Source organism: Accipiter gentilis, chromosome 4 (assembly GCF_929443795.1).
Source record: "Accipiter gentilis chromosome 4, bAccGen1.1, whole genome shotgun sequence".
NCBI classification, from domain to species: Eukaryota; Metazoa; Chordata; class Aves; order Accipitriformes; family Accipitridae; genus Astur; species Astur gentilis.
Window position 1 is genome coordinate 12,674,236 of NC_064883.1, and position 22,822 is coordinate 12,697,057.

Below are 22,822 nucleotides of genomic sequence, written 5' to 3' on the forward strand. Positions count from 1 at the left end.
TAAGGACCATCATTGCTATATCCTGGTATTTGGCTTCTGGGGAGAGGATATTTGTGCCGTTAGCTGTGCCTGCAGTTTGGGGAGAACCTGTCAAGGTTGCTGTTATCTCAAGTGTCTGGTCTTCTAGTTCACCAGAAGAAGACCCCAAAATCTGAGGAATGTGTCTGGAACATGACTCATCAGCAGATACCGAACACACTCCAGAAAAGAACCACCAAAACTATCACTTCAGCATGAACAAACCTGCCCTGCCTTCTGACCTTTTTAGTCTATATTTACTGTTAGTGAAGGAACACACTAAGGACAAGAGTGAAAGTGATCCCAGTGGCCAAGAAAGCCCTACTCCCCAGCCCCTTACTCCTGCTCCTCCTCATCCACGTGTTCCTGTCCGCTCAAGCCCCCCTCCTTCCTCGTTCCAGCTCTGCCAGCAGGCAGGCTTTGCTGTAAGTTGATCTAACTCACTGCTGGGTTGCTGGGTTTGATTTCTGCTGTTTTAGCGACTGAAACTGGCTCTCAGAAGTAGCTCATTAGCTCTGAAGCTGGCACGCTGTAAACAGCAGGGGTGCATGGTTAGCACTGGGGCAGAAAGGAAGGGTGGGAAGGGCAGGGAGCAGTGTGTGCATCAGCTGTGGTGGGGTGTTAATTCAGCTTACTAGAGCTGTGAAACAATCCGTCAAAGCTAAACAGTCTGTCTTGCAAGCAAAGGCAGTGAAAATACCTATCAGTAAGATTCTATAAACTGTGGTTAACAGTGTTGCTACAATTACTAAATGTAGGCAAAAACTGGAAGGTAATGTTATTCAAATCTTCATTCGCTGCAGATATACCACTGATAGTAGAGTAATACACAGTTGAAACAAAATTGGAACACTGAGGAAAGCTTAAGCTATTTATAGTATTTAATAATTAATTTAATAGTAAAAAGTGCACTCATTTTAGTATTCACTTTCCTATTTAATTTAATTATTACTTCTATTTCTTAATTAATGATGCAATAGCTTACTTTTGGATAGCACCTTTCTTGCCTAATTCCCATTTTGCATCAGAATTTAATCAGGGTCTTTCTGTTGTTCACAAAAAATAGATACATACCTACATACATACATTCTGAACAATTACTTGAGACTCTACATGTTGTAATCTATCAGATCCCTGCAAGAATCACAAAGGGGCTCTTAGGCCTAAATGCTTGTTCCAGGATGTGTGACACACCTCTAATTTTTTACCTTCTTACGCTCACAACACTCTGGTAAAATTGGGAACTTTTATTACCCTCAGTACAGCTGGGATATCAAAGCACAGACATGTTAAAGTCTGTATTCAAAAAAAAAAAATGTTTAAGTGCATGGATCCCTCTAGCTGACTTGCCTAAGGTGGTAAGAAAAGCCTTTGTGGAACAGGCGCTGGACTTAAACCTGCCAAATCCAAGAGGATCTTCTTTACTACTAGACTTTGTTGTCTCATGAAGATTTCAACAAAGAGTTCATTTAAAGCTGGGTTTAGAGTACTTTGCTGAGTGTGGAGAAAGATTATCATGTAAGGGGAGTTTTGGATATAGGTCACGGGAGGGCAGAAAGGATATAAAATACCTGCTGATGTACATGATGCCTTTTATGTCTAAGGAAAATGAAAGCTGTAAAGTTTTGAAAAAAATTATATCCATGGCATTCAAAACCAGGCTTTAATTAAGGAATACTGGGTTATGCTGAAGCCCCGAGGGACTGAATTCAAGAGAGTGGAGACATTCCTCTGGAAACAAAAAAAGAGAGAATCCATGGATTAACTTACCATTGCTTTAGAACAAGTTGTTGTTGTTGTTGTTACTCAGAAAGCCAGTGTGGTGACAGCCTATGCACCTATTTGAAATGTATAGCATGAACAACAGCAACAAAAAGAATCAGTTTTAAGGTTAAGTCTAAACTGTTAAAAAATAGGATGCTGTTATCTTTGTGTTATGGGCTTTATTTGCTATATTAATGTTAAAATACTTCTCAGTGTTTCAAATAATTTATGAATATAATCATGGCTCTAAATTTTGTAGCTTTATTTTATATGAAATCAATTTGGTGGAGATATTTAGAGGGGGTTTGCATGCATTTTTTATGGCTAAGGAAGGAAATTTAAAATGGAAGTACATAAAGTGTGGAGCTTTTCCCTGACGTGAAAGGAATTCTTGATGGGACTTCTAATTTCCTATGCTGGCTGTAGGAGACCAGCCTAAAGGAACAAAAAAGTTGAATTCCTAACGGGTGAAATGTAGTAGATAGAATATGCTTTATTCTGACATGCCTTGTTCTGGGGGTTTTAAATATCACTGGAAACAGAATAGGACTTTAGAGCTGTGCAGGATCTTCCCCAGGCCTATCTGTGGTGTGCAGATACATGCAGGGATATGTTGACATACCCTCTTGAGAATGGTCCTAGGTTTGACCTCAGGGTCCACTCTCAGGATGCTGAGAAGTGCCATCCATTGGTAGCCCACAGAAGTCATCAGGCTTTGAGTGAAACTGCTTCATGCACAGCAAGGCAGAAAAAGGTCTACGAAGACCGCCACACTTAAGGCCTGTGGGAAGCCACTTTCAGACTGGTACATAGGTGGTTGCCCTGTAGATCTTCAAAATCATGTAATCAATTCCTACAATTTTTATCTAAGCATTAATGTTATTAAAGCTGGACAAACCAGACAACACACACTAGTCTTACTCTACAGAATACAGCTTTAGCTCAAGAAATCTCACTATATTTTCATAATGTAATAATTAGCTTTTTATTTTGTTTTGATTTTCATTAATAAAATTTTATTAATAAAACTGGTTTTATAAAATGTAGAATGTATAGAAAATCAGAATTTAAGTGTTGTTATTTTACCAATCCTATGGGTAATGTATTCTCTATTCAAAATATTTCGGTTTTATTTGGTGCTATAATAATAAATTATTCTTTCCAAGATGTTCAGAGTATTTGATTTAATAAGTGAAAGCTAGATTTAAATGCCAGAATTTCGGACATATAGCATCAGGTAGCCTTGAAACAAAAAAAAATATTAAATACATGAAACTTGTCAGAAAGCACCAATACATTAAAAAAAAAAGAAAAACCTGTGCTGAACATATGCAGTGGGGTTTTTTTGTTCTTATACTTGTCCACACTAACACCGTTCCAGCAATTTTACAAAGACAATCTGTTTTCACTGTATTTCATCTTTCTTCCTTCTCATCAGTATTATTCCTGGCAATACTCGCACAAGTAAACAGTGACACATTTGAAAAAAACAGAGGATTAATTTTTCCAGGGTGTGTTTCCATAAGCCTCTGGGCTTTTCTGACATCTCACTGCCTCCTGAGAAGGGGTGGTATTGCTCCTCCTGCGCTCAGAGGGCCTCCTTCTGTAATCGCGGGCAGTGACCACACAGTCCTTTCTCCTTCTCTTCTTGCTCTAAAACTCGTCAGTCCCCTCCCCGAGCCAACGAACACAGAATATGCTCCTATTTTTTTTCTTTTTCCTGGGCTTGTGTGCTAGGTTACTGAGCTGCACAGGGTCACAGAGAGGTCTCCAGTGATACCTGCATGGTGGGGCCAGGTGCTGGAGAACATAGAGGAGGAGAAAGACAAGGAGGCATTTTCCCTTTCCAGTGGAGAGGAGTGGTTGCATCAGCTCACCCTGTTTAATGTAACTTCACCCTCCAAGTAGGTTTAGTGAAAAAAGAAAGGGCTTTTTTTGCTAAGTCAGTTAGGGTGAAGACAGAGAGGGAGGGGAGCTTCTGGTGGTGGTAGTTCGCTGCGATTCTGTCAGTGTACACACTGTCAGTGCCAGCTCTTCTTAGCAGCGTAACGAAGTTCTGAGGACTACGCAAGTCCTGTCCTGGCAGTCTCACCACCTGCTGAGGGTATGGTTCAAGGCACAGCGAGCACCTACCAGACTGTACCTCTAGTCTCTGGATATTACATAGCTGGTGTTCAGAGCAACTGGGAAAGTGAAATTATAAGAAAGCAGAACTATGTTTTCAGTTTCTCTAGCTTCTATTCCATGTGGGCTGACCTGGCTTGTTCCTTCCACCAAGCATGCTAGAAACTGCAGCTCCTCCATCTCCTCACAAGCTGACCTCTTATCGCTGCCCAGGGTGAAGGCCTGTGTGGCTGCAGGCAGAGATAAGGGTCAGGTATAGGTCAGTAAAGGCATGAAAACAAGCTAATGCAGAGCCAAAGGCTTCTTAGAGAGGTGGTAGATGCCCCAAGCCTGTCAGTGTTTAAGGGGCATTTGGTCAATGCCCTTAATAACATGTTTTAACTTTTGGTCAGCCGTGAAGCGATCAGGCAGTTGGACTAGATGATCATTGTAGGTTCCTTCTAACTGAACAAAGAAACAGAAAATAAATAAAGCAAAGGATTAGTTTAGAGCGGCTGATCATCCGAGGCATGTCGGGCTGACTGGGGACACTCTGCACAACGGGCTGTGTGAAGGGGACCTGCTCAGGTCAGCCCGCTGGCCACTTCCAGCTAACTCCCCTGCCGACTTCAGAGAAGGTACAAGGGGCTGGGTTTATAAATAGACAGCTCTTTCAAATCCAAAAATATTAATTTTGCAGTAATGAAGTACATTAAAAAAATGGGCAGTTTTCTCTTTTAAAGGAAAGCAACAAGCAACAGTGACTTAAAAGGATATGAAAGCTATCAAGAAGTGCAAGTTTCAAGAGACTGTAAGCAACGTCACTTGTGGCTGTCAGACGCCTTAAATATGTGTGATTAGGCTTGAAGGGGAAAAATAACAAGTGTGGCTTCTTAAATTAAAAAAGCCAATGGGTTTTCTTTTCAGCATTGAAAAGATAGGATCCAGTCCTTTGGCATTTAACAAGATTTATTTTCCTGTGTGCCTCGTTGAAAGGAAGAGCGAATGAAGAGGGAATGATGAGCTCAGAACCCAGATCCTTCTGTTAGCTTACTGAAGTGGAAAAAAAGAAGAACAGTTATTATGAAGAAAAGGTAAGTTGCAAATATATCAGATTGCAAACAACACAAAAGATGATTTTCTAATGACAGATAGCAAAGCCAACTTACCAATGTTTTCTGGAAACATTATGTTTTCATTTTATGAGACAGATGCTTCCAGAGAATATCATAAACACTTTCAGTTATTTCTTCGATGGCTATAAAACCAACATCTAATCATAGAAATATTGACCTAACCACATTAAAAAAACACAAGCCCCAATTCCTTGAGCTGCAGTCAGATTGCACTATTTGCATAAGGCAAATATGAAGATTTTTTACTTAAAGTAATTCTTAATGTTGTAATTTTCTTAGTGCTTCCCTGCTTTACTCAAGCTAGCACATACTCTCCAAAGTAGCCTAGGCTTAGACTAGTCCCAAGTTCTGATCATGGCCCAGATATTGGGATAGGCTCTGGTTTGCCGCATAAGTAAAGAGCTAGTCAGAGTCAGTAGGAGTGTACAGCTTTCTTATGGCTTCCTCTTGGAACCTGTCTATACTGACCAGGTCAAATGCGAAGCAGCAACAGAAGTCACAGTCATTTGGAGTAATGGTAAGCTTGAGTGGGGAGATGGAGGTGGCAGAAGCTGGAGGACGAGGAAGTGATCAGGCGAGAATGAGGCACAGAAGGGCTGTGGTGACATGGCCCTGTGAAACTCCTACTCATGCAAACTCACCACAGGACTCTTAGTAACCACATTCTGCCCTTGGGCTCTCCAGCTTGCCTTCAGCAAGGTGGTCTATTCAGCCTTTCCTTAGCCACAGCTCTGTATTTCTTACCACTGTAAGGAAAAGAAACCTAAACCTACTGCCTTAAGTACCCAGAAGGAGGACAGACACCCCCTTGGGAGGATGTGCCCTAACTATTTCAGAGTGAAAACAGGTATCTCCTGCAGGAACTTCCAGGCAAATGAGGAAAAGAGATTGAAGACAGGTGAACAATGGATTATTCTCCTTTAACCATGAGGTAGCATAGAAATATCAGAAACTATTTGGAATTTCCATGGTCACAGGCACCGTGTGGCCACAGATGAAAATAACTCCTTTCCAACCAAATTTTGCAGCAACGTTGTCTCAGCTGAAAAAAGGAGCTAATAACCTGATGGCAAAACAGGAATCATTTGGTCTGTATAAATATATCATTTTAGCATGGGTGCATTATCGCAAACAGACAATGTATATATGAAAGATGATAGATAACACTACTGCAAACGTTTGTTGCCTCTGCAGAAGCCATCTTGTCATTTTCTGTATTTTCCATGTGTGTCAGCAGCACAAACATTGCAAGAGTTTTGTTCTAAAATTATTAGAGTTATTATTATTAAACATCTCAGTTTGCATGCTGTCTTACACTTGACAGTCCACGGCAGGCACCTCTGCATAAACTTCGCTAGGTTTTATCTCAATTTTTGTTATTTTTACTCCTCTCTGCAAAATAAATTTTACGTTTACTCAGGTAAGAGAAAGATTGTTTTTTCTTTTTAAGGGGTGGAACAGTTGCTATCACGGTTTTCATCCAACTAGAGCAAACTTGGCTAATAAAAAATGTAAAGATGATGTTTTCTATCAACCTTGAGTCTTTAACTATCTTTACACAGCACAACTGTATATAAAGCCAATAGGTTTAGATACTTGGACCTTTTATTGCTAGTATTTACTATGTGATAAATATTTGGGATAAGATCCTGACTAGCATGTGAAAAGATAGATACACAAAGAGGTTGACTATATAGCTATGACTGATTGATTTAACTTACAAAAGCTATTCAAACATACTTTAAAAAAATTTAGTAGCAATGGGATTAATTTCTATAGGAAGTTTGTAAGGAAATGAAACCTTTTTTGTCTTAAAATTGCTGCATGAGTGTTATCTGTTGTTTGACATCAAATCTGTGAGATACTTTATAAATTTCTAATGTCTTCTTCAAAGCGTTACCATCTTCTAGTAGCCTGGATCAAAGATTCTACATTTGACTGTAAAATTGGGAAAGGCAGTCACCAAAACTCATGTGCATATCCTTTCCTTTGCTGAAAAATAATCTACTCAACTTGCTATTATGCCCTTTTGCTGACAAACAGAATCACATTTGGAAGATAATTTACTTCAAAATAGAAACATTGATCCATTACCTAAAATAGACCACATTTTTAGGTTCAGTCCTCCTCCACATTTTAATTTTAGCATTTATTATTGGTACTAGTGGCTCTAAATAGGTTGGTTTTGTGGCAGAATCCCACATACACGTGACTTCTGGCAAAAATAGCTCCTGGCAAAAAATTGCAAAAATGGACACCAGCCTAAAGCTAGGGTGAAAATATCTTCTGTGTATAGACACTAAGGGCGGAGAGTGAGTCAGTCTGGAGAGGGAAATTTAGGGAGAAAGGAAGGCAGTTCTGCAAAAAGATGACATTGTAGTCTCTAGAAATCATTTTCTAGTACATCTGTGGCAGTGAGTAGAGAATGAGCAGTAACCATCACTTATGGCTTCTGGACTTTCCTCCTAACCTTGGCTCTAGAAATAGATTGTACTTGCTCTACACCAGCAGTCATCCCACCTACTGAAGACAGGCACAGCAGATCACCATTCCAACACAAATACCAAGAAGGATATGTCATAGCCATCCTGGGCAAAATCCCGCAATTGTCTATTGAAAGCATTTACATTCATTCACTCTGTGGTTCTCCATGTTTGAGTTACTGTTCTAGTGAGGGAGCCACAAGTTACATGCACTTATTATGCTGGATCTGTGGTGAGGAGGATGTGAATACTTTTTCACCATTTATTTTCTCAAATTTTAGTGATTGGCTTTTTCAGAAACTATGTTAAGCATACTAACCAGTTCTCGGTCAGAATTAGTGTAATAAGATCATGAAGCAGTTCAACCGTGCATACAGAAGGACTGGTAATAGTGGGATGTTAGTACAAGGATATTGAATTCAGCACTCCAGGTTGTAGGAAGAAAATAAAAGCTGTTGGTTTCTTCATTGAATCTCATACTCTTTCTGCAACCTACCAGTCATTATCAAGCTCCAAAGGCAAATGAACGGGCCGGCTTCCTTCAGGCTCTAGCAGGAGACAAGGACAGCTCTTTTCAAAAACCGTCCCTCACAGTCTTAGAGGTCACATTACTGATTAACAGCCCATATGCATTAGCCTCAGTTTAGTCATCTGAATTATTCTGGGTCTTTAGCGTGCATCTCAGACTTTAACTTTACTGTAATTGCCTAATTTAATGTTATTAAAGCATTTGCCTCAAATATCAATGCAAATATTATCATCTTGCTCAAAAATTGTCAGCTGATGTCAAGGTGAACTGTGAACCCCTGACTGTGCAGGGCAGCAGAAAAGGGGTAGGAGAATGAATTAAAGCTGGGAAAACCATAGAAAGGCCTTGCAAAGATGAAGATGTGAAATGGATATAATAAAAATCTGTCACACTGTTTTTTCCAGAAAATTCACAAGGTGGATGGAAAACAGGACCAGGACAGTGGTAGACATGCCTGAGCACTGGTACTTTCCTTAGTAGCCCGTGGGGTGAATTCTGTGAAGAAACGGAGAGTTGGTCAATGCTACCCATTTCACCTGATCTGTCATTCCTACAAGGCAAGGAGCAGCAGGGGAGAAGGTGAGGTTTACTCAAAGTATGTTTTACCTCTGCTTTTCAAAAACCAAGTTGCAGGCACAAAAGTCATACAGGTCCCTGGAAGATCTATGTCTCCACCTATGGATAGACAGGTGATAAGTACTTATGTTAACTGTATAGCTGTCTGGTCTTCAACACTCTGTCACTTGGTGTCTCTGTATGCACTAGGGAAAATATGGCTATAGACTTGTACAGACTAATTTGACTGCTCCAGAGGACAGTTATTGTACCCCAGAAAATTCTACACAACTAAGAGCATCCTGATCCATTTCAGAAGGTGCTTAAGCACAGATCAGGAACTGGGGACCAGACTGCTTTTAGCAACCAAGACTACTGTGAAACAGGGCTTTTGCTTGCTTGTTTGTTTAGAAACTACTTTTCTAAAGGTATTTCAGAGATTTTCCAGCTTAAAGTACATGGGATCTGATCCAAAACCCAGCCAGGTTACAGAGTTTATAGTGAAATGTAGTGTTTTGTTCCCTTCAGTCTAATCCCAGCACAGTGATGAGCACCACCAGTTCCCATTAAATCCAATACAACCACCATGGCAGTTGAGACCACTCAGTTGAGAATTGTCCCTCTTAAAGTAGATAAACAGTAAGTTGTAGCATAATGTTCATATAATCTTTAGGATTTAGTAAAGCTGCAAATACGGCCTTTTGAAATAATGTCTTCTTTCCTGAAGTAGCTGTAGTCCTACAGGCATTATTTGACAGTCTAGTAGTAAAAAGTCTTATTAATATGCCTGTGAAAGAAAGGTATACAGAAAGAGTTTTAATGCCCTTTGCCACAGGAAAATTTACTGGCTGTGTACCTTCATGAGTCACATATGTTGACTATAGTATTTACGATGAGGTTGAGAACCAAGATATATTAATAAGTTAATGAAAATTACTTATGCTGTCTTTTTGCAATTAATCTCTGTCATAAATCTGGAATGAGATCCATAGAAATTTCAACACGAAAACATGAAATATAAGATTAATAACCTGAAATTGTGTACTGCTATTGAATTGTAGGTAGAAATATTGTATCTTTAAATGTAATTAATTTCATTCAAATTCTGCATACATAAATGATAAATGTGCTGCAGGACAGTATTAAGAAAAAATAAATGGATTAACACGTACTGCAGATCTTGGCACACAATGTTAGTTTTGCTGTAACAACCTTAAATATAGGGGGATTCTAACTAAGGGATAAAGTTTGGATTTCCATTTAAAAAGAAGTCATCACACTATAATTTTTTACTTTTTTTTTTAAGTACTTGCAAAAAAGTAAAATCTCTACTTTTAAGCCTATCTGATTGATTTCCATCCTTGGCTATCTTTTATTACTCACTTTCTGAATAATGAAAGCACTGGATAGTGAAAGCACTTGTGAGAAGCAAGAAGAGGAAGCGTGTATCATGCCGGTTGTCCGTATTTCCGTGATTTAAAAACCCTAAGAGACCAGGAACCACATTACAGCCTATATTGGTACTTGAAAATGTTTTTGTTTGAATTTTTTTCAGCGCTGAAAGAACAGGTAATTTTTGTTCTATATGTGGTATTTCCTTTAAAATAAATCTATAGAAACAGACACAACCAACCAATTGATTAGCAAGAGCAGTGCTATAGAAGGATGTCAATTTGCCACACCCCGCCTTTCTTCACAGGATAAAGAGGGAGGAGAAGATTCATCTCTCTTTTATGGCAATGTTGCTGTGAAAAATGGCTATTTAGAAGTACCTGGGTTTCATGCATTCGATATATTGGTCCCAATTTGGTGCTGTTTTGAAAGAGGCTTTGGTAAGGAGGGGTTCCTTTTCTACTGTCTTGCATATTGTCTTGGATGGAAGTGACCATCATGATGATCCTAAATAACACAGTCCTCAGGTTTCCTCAGATGGCTCTCTTACACTCTCAATATTTCTCTGAAACTTATTTTCTTGGCAGGTATTTATGTTGATTAGGAAGAGTTAAGTGAAGCCTTCAGAGTCTCTTTGGCATATTGCTCATAACCTCACTCAAATGGAAGGGTCAAAGAGTGAAATGAGAATTAAATGGTAGGTAGAAGAGGCTTGAGAAAGTATTTTTAGGAAAAAAAAACACACATGGGGAAAGAGCGGCCTCTGCACCTTTGCTAATGTACAACCTCATGAATTAAGTTCCAGAGAGAGGATGAATTTGGACTGTATGCAATGTGCAGCCTTTGGGCTTGCCATACTAGCAAAGAAATTCACCGTACAAAACCTAATTCAGCCTTCACTGATTCCCAAAACCTAATCAATCTTTTTAGATATGGCTGTCTTCAAAAACTGGCTCAGAATTGGACATAAATGCCGTTTTATCTCTAAAAGCATGTATCAACTTAATTTGAATTTCCCTTGGATGCAATTTTATAGGCCTTTGTTTTTTTCTATTTAGTTTATATCTTGCCCTTTTTAACATTATTACATTTGAAACTGGGCAGTCTGGCTGAAAACTTATTCTTGGCTGGCTTTAATTTTCTTTTTCTGTAGACAAAAAGTTATTTTACAACATGTTGTAGATAGGTCCGTACTGAGAAAGTCTGCTGAAGTTTTGTTTTCTAAAATTTAATATAGGGGTCATTTTTCATTGCTATTTCATATAATTCAAGCTTCATGCCTGGCAAGCTGACAAATGAAAACCACGAGCTCACCAATTAATTAGAGGGAGGTACCAGTAATCTCACTTTCCTGATCTGTATCTGCCCCTTCCTGGCAAGTATTGTCCTGTGATGGAGAAGAATGCATGCAACTATTAGCATATGGTATCTTGAAGAACTGCTAGTTGATAAATATTTTTCATCAATATCATAATTATTAAAGATAGAAACATAATAAAATAGGGCTAGAAGGGAGTTCCAAGGTAATCTTACCTGTCTCAACACCTGAGAACCCAAACTGTCACTGCACAGCACTTTGCATGACCTGTTTCAGGGCCACCAGTTGTTCAGAGAGAGTTGACCAGAGATTTTATCTATAAATGCCAGGGGTCTTTCTTTTTGGTGCTTTTGGAGGAGGAGCTTCTCAAAGGACAGTTAGGAAGTAAGTGACCATACAGGCTGGAAGGAAAATGAGCAAGTGGATCTGAAGATAAAGGGAGGACAAGGACATTGGCAGACTATCATCAGTCTGAGAATATCACCTGGGGACAGGACCACGGGGCAGGACGGGTGGTAGAGCATCAAAACAGTAGTGAACAGGATGGAAATGCATGAGAATGTTGAATTAGCACATACCAGGAATGGAGAAAGGGTCAAACGTGGCCCTTTTTTTTAAGCTGTATTTTCAAACTGACATAACCTCCACACTATTTGGAGTGAAAGAGCTTCATCAAAAGTTTAGAATTTCAGAGACTAATATAATGCCACCTACTCATTTAAATGTTGTAATTTTAAGCATAGAGGGGAGACAATGAATTGTTTTCAACAATATTGTTGAAATGCTGATGATAAAGGTAGTGCTTATTCTCTGATCTACATTAGGAACTCAGGATTAAAAATCTGGATGGAAGTCTCTACAGTAACAGGTGGCAACTGTAAGTCAGCATGTGAGGCAACTGACTAATGGGCTGTGTGTATATGGAGAGAATAAAGTGCAGAAATAATGTTTTAATTGTCTTTGGTAGCCAGTACAGTGTGTCAGTACAGAACAAGTTTTCCTTCTTGTTGTGACATTTGGTAAAGCAGTTTTCACAAAACCATTTTCACTGTAGGCTGAGGTCTGTATTTTATTCCTATGAAAGAATGAAACTCCTGCGTCAGCCTGGTAGATGGCAGATAAGAAGTGTACATAAAGCAGAAGGATGAAGTTCAAGTTGCCATGTCAACAATCTGGTATCTATGTGGAAATGTAATGGGCTGTTGACAAAATGTCTTCTTCTGGCTTAGTACCCACCAAGGTTCCCCGCTGAGGAACTTTTAATCAGTGACAAGAGGTTTACCTCAGTTGCACCCTGCTGTAAGAGAACATGCAGGAAGAAATTACTGTACTACATAGTTTCAGAGTTACAGGGAGAGTGCTGGAGAAGAATGATATCAAAATGCAGAAGAAAAGCAGCACAATTTTAGAAGTTTTCTAGCAAAGGCTAGTCTTCGTGCTTGTGTTGTACCTTGTTCACAGGTAAAAATACAGGGGGGTTTTCTATGAATCTTTTCACCTCTTACAGACCCAAGAGGAAGTGGCCTTTTGAAGCAATTGAAAGGATTCTCCAAAGTCAGTTGCTCTACCTGTGTTTCACAGGCAGGAGTGCCAGTGTTTGTGGATAACCAGATGCTCAGAATGGGAAGTCCTTCCTGTTGTTTTGGTTGTAAAGCACAGATATAAACTGTGCTCGCCGAAGTTTATGTGTGCACATGCGTATGCTAAAAGCTGTAAACCTGGCCTGTACTGTACTTTGGCAACAGGTGTTGTTTTTCTTTTCTATGATTCCAAAATATTAAAAAAAAAAAAAGAAAAAAAGTGGGAGGTACTGTAGGCAGCACTGACAACTTGCAAATACTGTTTGTTCAGAAAGAAATGGAAGTACAAAGAAGTGCTTAGAGAGAAAACCTACAGCTGCTAAGAAGAAGAATGGTTATATTCTAAACATAGGTCCTAGTATGTCAAAGAAGAGTCAGACTGATTTTGTAGATATTTCAGAGTAAAAACCAACAGGAATTAACAGGGGATTTTATATTTTTTCAAAAAAAGGAAAAAAAAAAGTTGCTTATTAGAAAGCCACTGGTTCCAGAAGCAGACAAGGTTACACAAGAGCAGAGTAACTACAAAGATAAATAGAAGTATGCACCTGTTCACCATATACAAAATATTGCAATGCCACCAAGCAAATGAGGTGCATATTTTCCTGTCATGTTTCACCTGTCCCAGAACAAATATTTCACTGATAGTCTGAACATGTCCCAGACTTTAACAATATTGAGGAATCAAGAGAAAGGCAAAAAAGAGTCACAGAATCATTTTCATTTTTGGAGGGCTTAGTCCTGTATTTCTCTCTGACCTAAATAGCTACATTGAGTCCAATGCATTGCCATATTGACTTGTACAGTTATGTTTACCCCTTGAAGTCAGCACCAACATCTTCTGCTGCTTTTGATACATATTTTGATTTTCTGGGGCAGCTGCCTCAAAAAAAAATGGGTTTTGGGATAAGCCTATATAACATACAAGGTTATGCCATCACTTGCTTGGGAATTATATATGATAATATGCATGTAAGTAAAGCTGAGTCAACAGCCCAGAAAAAGAAACATTATTCATGATATACATATTAAATCAAACATCTGTATGAGGGAATAAAGTGAGATCCTTTGTGCTCTCTCTTCTGTGTAAATTGCCTTTACAAGGGGAAAAAATTATATCTGTGCCTTCTCTTTGAACTCGGTAAATGCCCTCTGGGTCAGTTATCAAAGAAGAAGGGGACTTCTTTACAGTCATCTTACTAAAAGAATTATAGAGCTCTTCGAGGAGGTGACATGCTTTTGGGTACCGTAACGCCCACATCAATAATATTAAATAGCATTTGCTATTAAAGGGAATCCTGTTACAAATGAATTTCTGGTCTAAAACTCAGATTCCATCTAATCTTTTAGTTGGCTTCATTCCTTTGAGACAGTCTTGAATAGAAGCATTAGGTTTGCTCAGGCTGTATAGCATTTCTTTAATGCCAGCAACTACAAAGAGGTTTTTGCTAAGACCTTAGAAAAGGATCTGGAATTTCAGGTATTCTTTTGGAACTTTTTCAAATCTGTTGTTTTCTACTACTATGAAGTGTTCTCTTTTTTCTCTTAAAAATAAAAAAATCTTTTCTGCAGCTGTGCTTAGAGTCCAGTTTTACACCTTCTCTTTCAAATCACTAATAACCTGTAACTAAATGCCTGTCATGTTCTATCCTTAGTTGACAAGAATGTTTTATGCATGGATGTGTGCACTCTCACACACACAGAATCACAGAGGAGGAATGTTGGAACGGATGTAAAGTGATCATCTGGTTCATCCTCCATCCACATGCCAATTGATATATAATCTGTGTGTTTTCATGTGCACTGTATCTGTGTATGTTATTCATGTGCAAGAAGATGGGGGGGGGGGGGGTGTTCAGATTTGTGATTTTTCTGCTCACTTTTTTTTAGCAGCTTTTTTTTTGAGAATTAGTATTTTCTTTGTGTGTCAATAGTCAGCCATTTGACACCTAGTTAGTAAACTGGCTGTATTGTGCTCAGAGTTCTTTTTCTTCAGGAATCTTATCTGCTGGAATATAAATTGTCTGGCAGGTATAAGACAAAAAAAGCCAACTAAATGCTCAAGAAACCTGTCAGTTAAAGAAGAGAAAACATCAGCCCTTGAACATTTCCCCCTTTGCTTTTGTTTCCCTTTATAACAACAATTGCTTTTATAAGAATGCCTAAAGCAATTTCAGTGCTATGTGTTGGTGAGGAATAATGCCTCTGATAAGGAATATTGTGGGTTTGTTTTCTGATTATGTGTTGAAAAGAATCCTGTTGTTCATTCTTGGCTCTGCATAGTTTAATCTTGTAAGTCACTGAAAAGCAGGAGACACTTCAGCTCTCCCAGCTGATCATCACAATGAAACTGTGAGATAAAAAGTGATCTGAATGATACTTTTCAATTTAAAACTGATTGTATGTTGCTGAATGCGTATGCTAACACACTCACTGTCCTGTTTTTAGGACTTTATTAAGTCATTCCAATATTGAGATTTTTAGTAAAACCACTATCGGGAAAATTATTTGACGATAGAATCCCGAAAAATGGAATAGATTCCAGAGTCCATCTTCAGAGACAATTATAATCATTAATATCTAAACCAAAAGTTTTCATGCTGGGATCCACAGTGTGTTGCTAAGGATCCTCAGAGAGGAGGCTTGTCCAGTGTAGCTGCCAGGTAGAAACACATTATAATTGCTGTAAAACTCTGCCCATGTGTGCAGTTGCTATTGTTGCCATAAGAAAGTTATGTGGCCATGACTGAGGGATGTAAACAATACAAGCAAAGGTAAATGGCAGATAAAGTGTCTCTATGCAGCTCTCAGTGGGGAAAGGAGGAGTCAAAGACCTTTCTCTGCTACCAAAAGATTTAAAAGTCCCATTTCAGGATAGCACTTCAAAAATACATAAAAAAATAGGCTCTTTATCAAAATCTCCTTAAGCAAACTATTTTCCTATTGCAGGCAAAGAATAAGAGGCATGGAGTGTGGAGTGTATCGTGAACGGACAAAAAGAAAACATTCCCTGAGGGCAATTTCACCCCTAAATAACCAGCACATGTATCTGCCTTGTCTCCAGCTTAACAGGGTGGGTACCCATAGCCATACCCATACCCATACCGTTTCCCCCCAACTCTGAAAATATTTATTTTCTTGAAATATGTCCCACTAAGTACTGGGAGCAGAGGGATGCCCCTCGGGGCGGATGAAGGCACTCTCCATGGTCCTGCAGAGAAAGCACCTGCCTTGCCAATGCCTGGGTCAGGATTATGGGAAAAGACCATCGCTCTGACTTTTAAGAAAATGATAGCAGAAAGCAAGAGGCTTTCATGCGAAGAGTCTTCAACACTGTTTCTGCTTTTCTAGTTACTAAGCAGAATAAGTGATTTAGGTGAGCGTATGGCTCATTTCTTATCAGTTGTACAGTGGCTCTGTTGTAAACAGGTTCTCTCCCTGCAAGAAATGGTTTATGAGATATGAATTGCAGATAAGGAAAACTACCCAAAAAGGCTATATCAAATGAGAAAAGGCAAAGCAGTGGATCTGCTCTGCAAGTTTGTGAAATGGGAGTTCAAACTACAATTGGACAATGCAGCAGAGAAAACAAGGTCACCCTCTCCCTCTGACTGAGGAAGTGGGCAGAGAGTTGGGCAGCAATGTACTAATTTTCTCCTCCACACCCCATAAGGGAGGCTGTCACTGTATTTCTTCTTCACCCAACAAAAAAAGATACCTAGAAGAACTGATACTTGGCATATCCCAAGGTAGGCGAGCTCTTTCTCACGACTGGTGGCTGTGGATGTAAAACTGAGTTGTGGAGAAATCATTTGCCGCTGGTCTGAAAATGAGCTGAAAACTGCAAAAAAAGATTAAACAATTTAGGAAAATAGCTACCAAAATGATACCAGGAAAGAAAGAGAGTGGACAAAATGCTCTCTTTCTTATGCAACTTGGTTGTGTGTCATGTTAGTTCTCCAAAGGCAGTCTCTTTTTTTCATTTTCTGAATATAAATTGTGTCCTTAATACTGTGTCCAGTCTCCTCTTTTGCTGATCTCTGCTGCCATCAACTTTGCTTAAGTTGACCTTTGAACTCATGGTAAGGAAAATTTAAAGAGTAAGAATGTTATAGGTTCATGACGGAAGGTACAAGGTGAGACTGAGATTTGGAATGAATATTTATATATATATAATTCTGAAATGAGGTTACTACCTTTTTTGAGTATACAAGGTGAGTTCTCCAGCTTCTTCCAGGTTAGTGTTTGTGAGAACAATGGTAGAAAGACAAAATGAAATACCTGAAAGCCCTTTCTAGCTTTGGACATACAAAACCATGCTATTCCAAGGAACTTTGAACTCGGAACCCAGTTTTGCCAAAAACATTCTCCTTTCTCCTCTCCCACTACCAGTTCTTTGAGATTTCCTCCAAAGTATTTGTGCAAGTCTTAGAGAGGGAAGTTGAGAAAATAAAGCATGAATTAACCCTTTGTCTGCGTGGTGGGTGGTGTAGTCCCTCACCTTTGTCACTGATTATCCAACATTACTTGCTTGAGCCCACTGACTGACAGTCTCTTCAGTACACTTGGTTCTAAGGGCCCCAAATTCCCCAAGAACTGCATCAGGTTCACCAAGTAGACGATTCAGATGCCTATTGTTAAGCATAATGAGAGAGTCATTTACAATTTCTGTCTATATGAAGTGTTTTATATCTAGAGGAGAATGTGAGGCAACATTTTTAAAGGCTAAACTGTCATAAATTATAAATGCTGACATATGCTGTGTTGTATAAAGTTTTTTACATTTATTTAATGTCATTAATTGCTCAGGAAATAAAAATCAAGCAATTAGTATCTCTAAAAAGAATATGTACATATAAACGTAAGACTTGCCAACACAGCTGGAAAGCTAGAAAGGAGGGTATGAAATAACTTAGCTCTATGCCATCTTTTTATAGCACATTCTGTACCACTGGCCAATCGTGGTATTTCACAACACAGGTAGTAAATCACATCTACCATGGTGTGTCACACATAGCAGATTAAAGAGAAGAAGTCCTGTTTTCATTCCGGTTGCACTTTAAAATCATCATTAGCAGCTATGATCCATTACTGGGAAACTACTGTCAAATGGTATAATAAATCAATGGGTTAGAAGCACTCAGTACTCTGCATGCGCATCACACTTGCACTTTTTATAAATGTTCTTTTGTACACTGTATCACTTGTAGAAAAATACAGATGTGCCTCCTTATGGAGTTCATTGTCTAGTAGCTCCCTCTGTCCTAGTCTTCTATCACAAAAATCTTTCAGCTTTTGGCCCTTGTTTTCATGGTCTCCTTTCCACATAATGTGCAGGTTGGCTAGAACAAATTATATTCCATGCCCTGCATTAGGAAGATCAGACCAAATTCCTTTCTGGCAATATAGTACCTGGCAGTAGGACTGCAGAGCATTTGCCATAGACATGGGGTAATCCAGAATGTTTTCCAAATGCACAGCTGAATGGGGCCACTCCAGACCAAAAGTGAGGAAAACCTGGATGAAGGAGAGTGATGGTTTGATCATGCAATGCTGATTCTGCGTATTTTTACTATGATTCTTTCAAATGAGACAAAACCACAGAAACTAATTGTTCTTTCTGCATGTAACATGCTGATTATTCTCTACACATGAAGCATACCCTTACAGCAGATAGCTGACTTAGGTCTTGCATGGATATATGCTAGATAGGGAAAAAGTGGAATCAAACAAGTACTTCTGTGACATGCAAGCACTTCCTCTAAAGGCCAGCCATGCACAGAGTATGTGAGGATGTCACTCACCTGGTTATAGGCACTGTGCAGTTTTAGTATAATTCTGCTCTATTGCACCAGACTGGGAAGGCAGCTTGTTCTTTTTCATTCAGTCAGCACCTGCTCCACTTTGTAAGCTGTCAATGGGCGCTGTGTGCTTGAAAATGGTGTAGGAGGAGTTTATGGTAGGGGACTTTGGGTTGCATGTGGATAAATTAACCACCGTGCTTAAGAAACAGAATAGAGGAGACAGTCTACAGGGGAAAACCAAAAATAAATGTATCCTACCTGTGTGTTAAAGTAAGTATGGCCATGCAATGAGTTCCTCTGTTCTTCCGAGGCTTCATGACCTTGAACAACATGAGGCTGAGATGAAGACAAGGGAATCCTTTTCAGTTCACAGGAGATTCTGTGATGAATAAGTATGTTGGGCAAGATTCAACCCCAGGCCAACTAGTTACCTCACCTAGCAGCATGGACAGCAGCTTAAATGCTCAGTTATTGTCATAACTTGTTCACAAGTTCAAATCGTCCCCCAAATAATTAATTGCTAATAACTAAAAATGTCAAGAAGGGGAAATTATTTACCTTTACTTTTTTTTTTTTTTTTTTAACTTTAGGAGCCACTATACATCCAAATTGGACAGTTTCTTATTTTATCACTGGTGGTATGTTAGGCAAGGTTTCCACATCATCTCATGAAAATTTCTACATAGGACTTCTTTTCAAAGTGCCTGTTCTCTTCAATCCTAAATACATCATAAATTTAACATTCAGAAAATTTTAGAAATAAAAATGAGGACTGTATCTGCTGATCAGGCTGGAACCCTGTATTTTCACTGTTCTAGGGGATTTGCTTTTATCCTTGTAGACTGCAGAATAGAAGCATTGAGAAATACCTACACTGGGTCATTCTTATAACATTTTACATTATGTTATGATCATTTATCTCTCCTTTAAAGGTCTGTACATTTGAACTTATGATGGTAGGTCAGACTGGTGGGTGAAAGAGTATGAAAAAGAGAACCTCACATTTTTTTTCCTTATTCTTTAGAACATTTACTAAAACATTACTTCATGTGAAATGTGAACTAAGCATATGTTGTGATGATGTGCTATGCCATTAAGAACTTTTTTGTTCTAGATTTTGTTGATTTGGACCCCATTGATGACTTTACAGTTCATATGAATTGTAGCTATTCATGTGTATGTATACATATATGGAATTTCCTTTAAAATAAAATAAACATATTGTTAAAAAACAACAACAACAACAACAACAGAATAACTGAGTTCTTTTGCCAAGATAAGCATACCCTTCAGTGCAAAGGTGTAACAGTGATGACACTACAGGTCAGAGTATGTAAAGTAATGCTCATTATTCTGTAATTTTTCCCCAAAGGCTATGACCTTCAGTGAAAATAAATAACATTTTGAAAGCAAAGGTAATGTAATTATTCATAGACTGTTTTGGATTAGTTGGCAGAAAAGCAAATATTTCAGTTTCAGCTTGAAAATCAAGCCATTATTTAACTTTCAATGTGCAGTTCCCATAGTAAATTCATTTTTAATGGGATGGTGTACCTGGTTTGTGCTTGGTAATTCAGCTATAAAAAATCTGAGCTGTGCCCCATAAATCAATCTGAATGGTATGCCATAAGACTGCAATAAATTTATGAGCTGCCTTAAAAAAAAAACCAGACCATGTATTAAGTATTTTATGTGTTGTACATATCACAAGTCAAATCTTTGACTCTAGAAATACAACTATGGGAGGTTTTAAAATGGTAAAATCTCATTTAGGTCAGCTGGAATCCTTTGTATTTAGTATTTCCCCAGCCTGCAATTGATCTTTGGGATCCCTTTCAGATTTATTGGAAGATCTGGCTGTGAGTCACTTCCACGGAGTCTTGCTGAAGTTCCTTAAAGATAATGTACATTTGTGCTACCAGAAAATATTTACTAATGGGGAAGCGTAGCTGTATATGTGACAACTGTTTGTCTCTGCAGGTCATTCATTTCATGGATGACAGTAGGGTCCCAGAGTTATATGACTCCAGCCCCTCACAGAGGCTTTTTCTTCTGTATCTTAAGAATTAGTATGTGATGCACACAGTAGTCAGAACGATGAGAAAGCTGTAGAAGCCTAAATAGGTGGAGTAACCTTTTGCTAGTATTTATAACAAGCAATGATGTAGGAACCCTTGTGTCTGAAGCCTGGCTGAAGACCATCTCGATTGCTGTTGGGTCGCTGACAGCAGCGTGTGTTTGGGGCCAAAGTTTCTACATCAGCTGAAACACAGAACTGGTAGCGGCACTGGGTGAGCACATGGAGCTGCACTGTTGCTGAGACACCGAGCCAGCGTTGGACAGCCACAGCGTCTCCCATGGAAACAGAGGGAATATTTTACTGGGTCGATTTAATGACTAGTTCATGCAAAGATTAAAATCTGACAGAGCAAGCAGTAATGATGTCATTATCCTCTTTCTACCTACAGAAAGATAAAAAAAAGATGGAATTTACTAATTCTAAAATCCTAAAGGACATGCTGAAAAAGGGACTTCTCATTTACATGATGCTTGATTTAATAAATCGGAGAACAAAATGCTGTGTCATACTGAACTTTTCCTCCTCTCCTCTTGTACATGCATGCCTTGAGTTAACTATCTCAGGTTCTGTTTGGGGTCATTTTTAAATGAAACCTAATTTTCATTCAAGCATAGTTGTTCCAAATCATAGTAAAAAAAAAAAAAAAAAAATTGTCATCCCTTATTCTGTAAAGAGTTAAAAATATTACAATTAGGAATATGAATGAACATGTTAGATATATGATAATTTAAATAAATATTCATGTGCACACAGTATCTGATATTATTGTATACCAAAGGAACATTCTGTAAGGGAAACAAATTGAAATTTTGTTGACTTCATGTTCTTGACAGCTAACGTCATGAGCAACACTGATGGTGTAAGTGACTTTTATATGAATCAGTTTATTCAGGCTGGCTTATGTGGGCTAGACTTAAGAGGGAAAAGTATGAACTGAAGTCTTGGATGCAAAGACTCAAACCCCATTTTTTGTATTTCCAGTGAGTGATTAATGGGTTAATGTTTCAATTTTCAGGATGCAAATGGATGTCTTGTTTTTTCAGCATCTGGATGGCAAACTTTACTCAGTATCAAGATTACTCAGGATTGGTCCACATGTTTTGCTTCCTGCGTGTTACTAACCTCCAGATATTTTGAATCTATTTCCCTCCAGAAAGCAAGAACTTAGAAGACGTTATGATCCATCATACTGAACTTTTCGTTCAAGTTACTGAACATCTGGTTTAAATTATGTAGAAAATCTAGACAGGTACTCCAGTGAAATGAAATTTCCCTATTAAGAACTGCAGTTCATTTAGTTATTTAGCACACTGACTAAAATACTAAAATGCAAAAATCTGAAAATGCATCATTGGTCCTGCTGTACACCTGTATTTGCATCATCAGTTTCTGCAAATTAAATGCTTTTTCATGGTTTTAAATATTTAAAGTGTTAACAGAGATTCTGAAAAAGCTCATTATCTTAGAAATGAGTGATATAAAGCAAGAGAGAAACCTGTTGTGTCGTATACTTTGTAGGTACTCTACTGAGACAACAAAGAATGGAATAGAATATTTCAGTTGGGAGGGACCTACAGTGATCATCTAGTCCAACTGCCACTCACAACCTTCAGATAACCTTCAGATAGTGAGACTGACTATGTGACTTCATTCACAGCATGCAGAGTCTAAAAGTAAAATTCTGCTAGCTAACACTGCTTGAAGCTGAGTGACAGGATATATTCGTTTTGAGTTGATGTTACTTTGGCACAGTCATCTGATTTTTGGTCAGTCAAGAGATTGAGAAGTAAGGGTTTGTGTCTCTCATTTGATAAAATTTAGATATAGCTTAATTTTTTATAGCCTTGATTTTTTAAAGGTTAGCATGACCTAGTTCCAAGAAATATACTTTTAATGCTGTGAAAAAGATAGTATCAAAATCAAATAAGAGTTGCTATAAGCAGACTGTATCTTCCAGTTGAAAAACAAAGCCTTGTGTGTTTCATGTAAACTTTGCCATGCAGACAGGTCTTAAGCAAGACCGATTAAAATAATGTAAAAAAATAAAATTGATTCAAATG

General features: G+C 38.4%; 1 long non-coding RNA gene across 2 annotated transcripts in view; it reads left to right on the forward strand.

Moving 5' to 3' along the window:
* The window catches only part of LOC126037998 (uncharacterized), a 31,723-nt gene extending 9,965 nt beyond the window's left edge, over positions 1-21,758 (forward strand). The window contains exons 2-4 of one of the 2 annotated variants that reach the window (XR_007505855.1): positions 4,882-4,979; positions 8,438-8,612; positions 15,828-21,758. This is a non-coding gene — a long non-coding RNA (uncharacterized LOC126037998). The remainder of the gene's footprint in view (positions 1-4,881; positions 4,980-8,437; positions 8,613-15,827) is intronic. The other variant, XR_007505856.1, reaches the window with a different exon arrangement.
* The last annotated feature ends 1,064 nt before the right edge of the window (positions 21,759-22,822 follow it).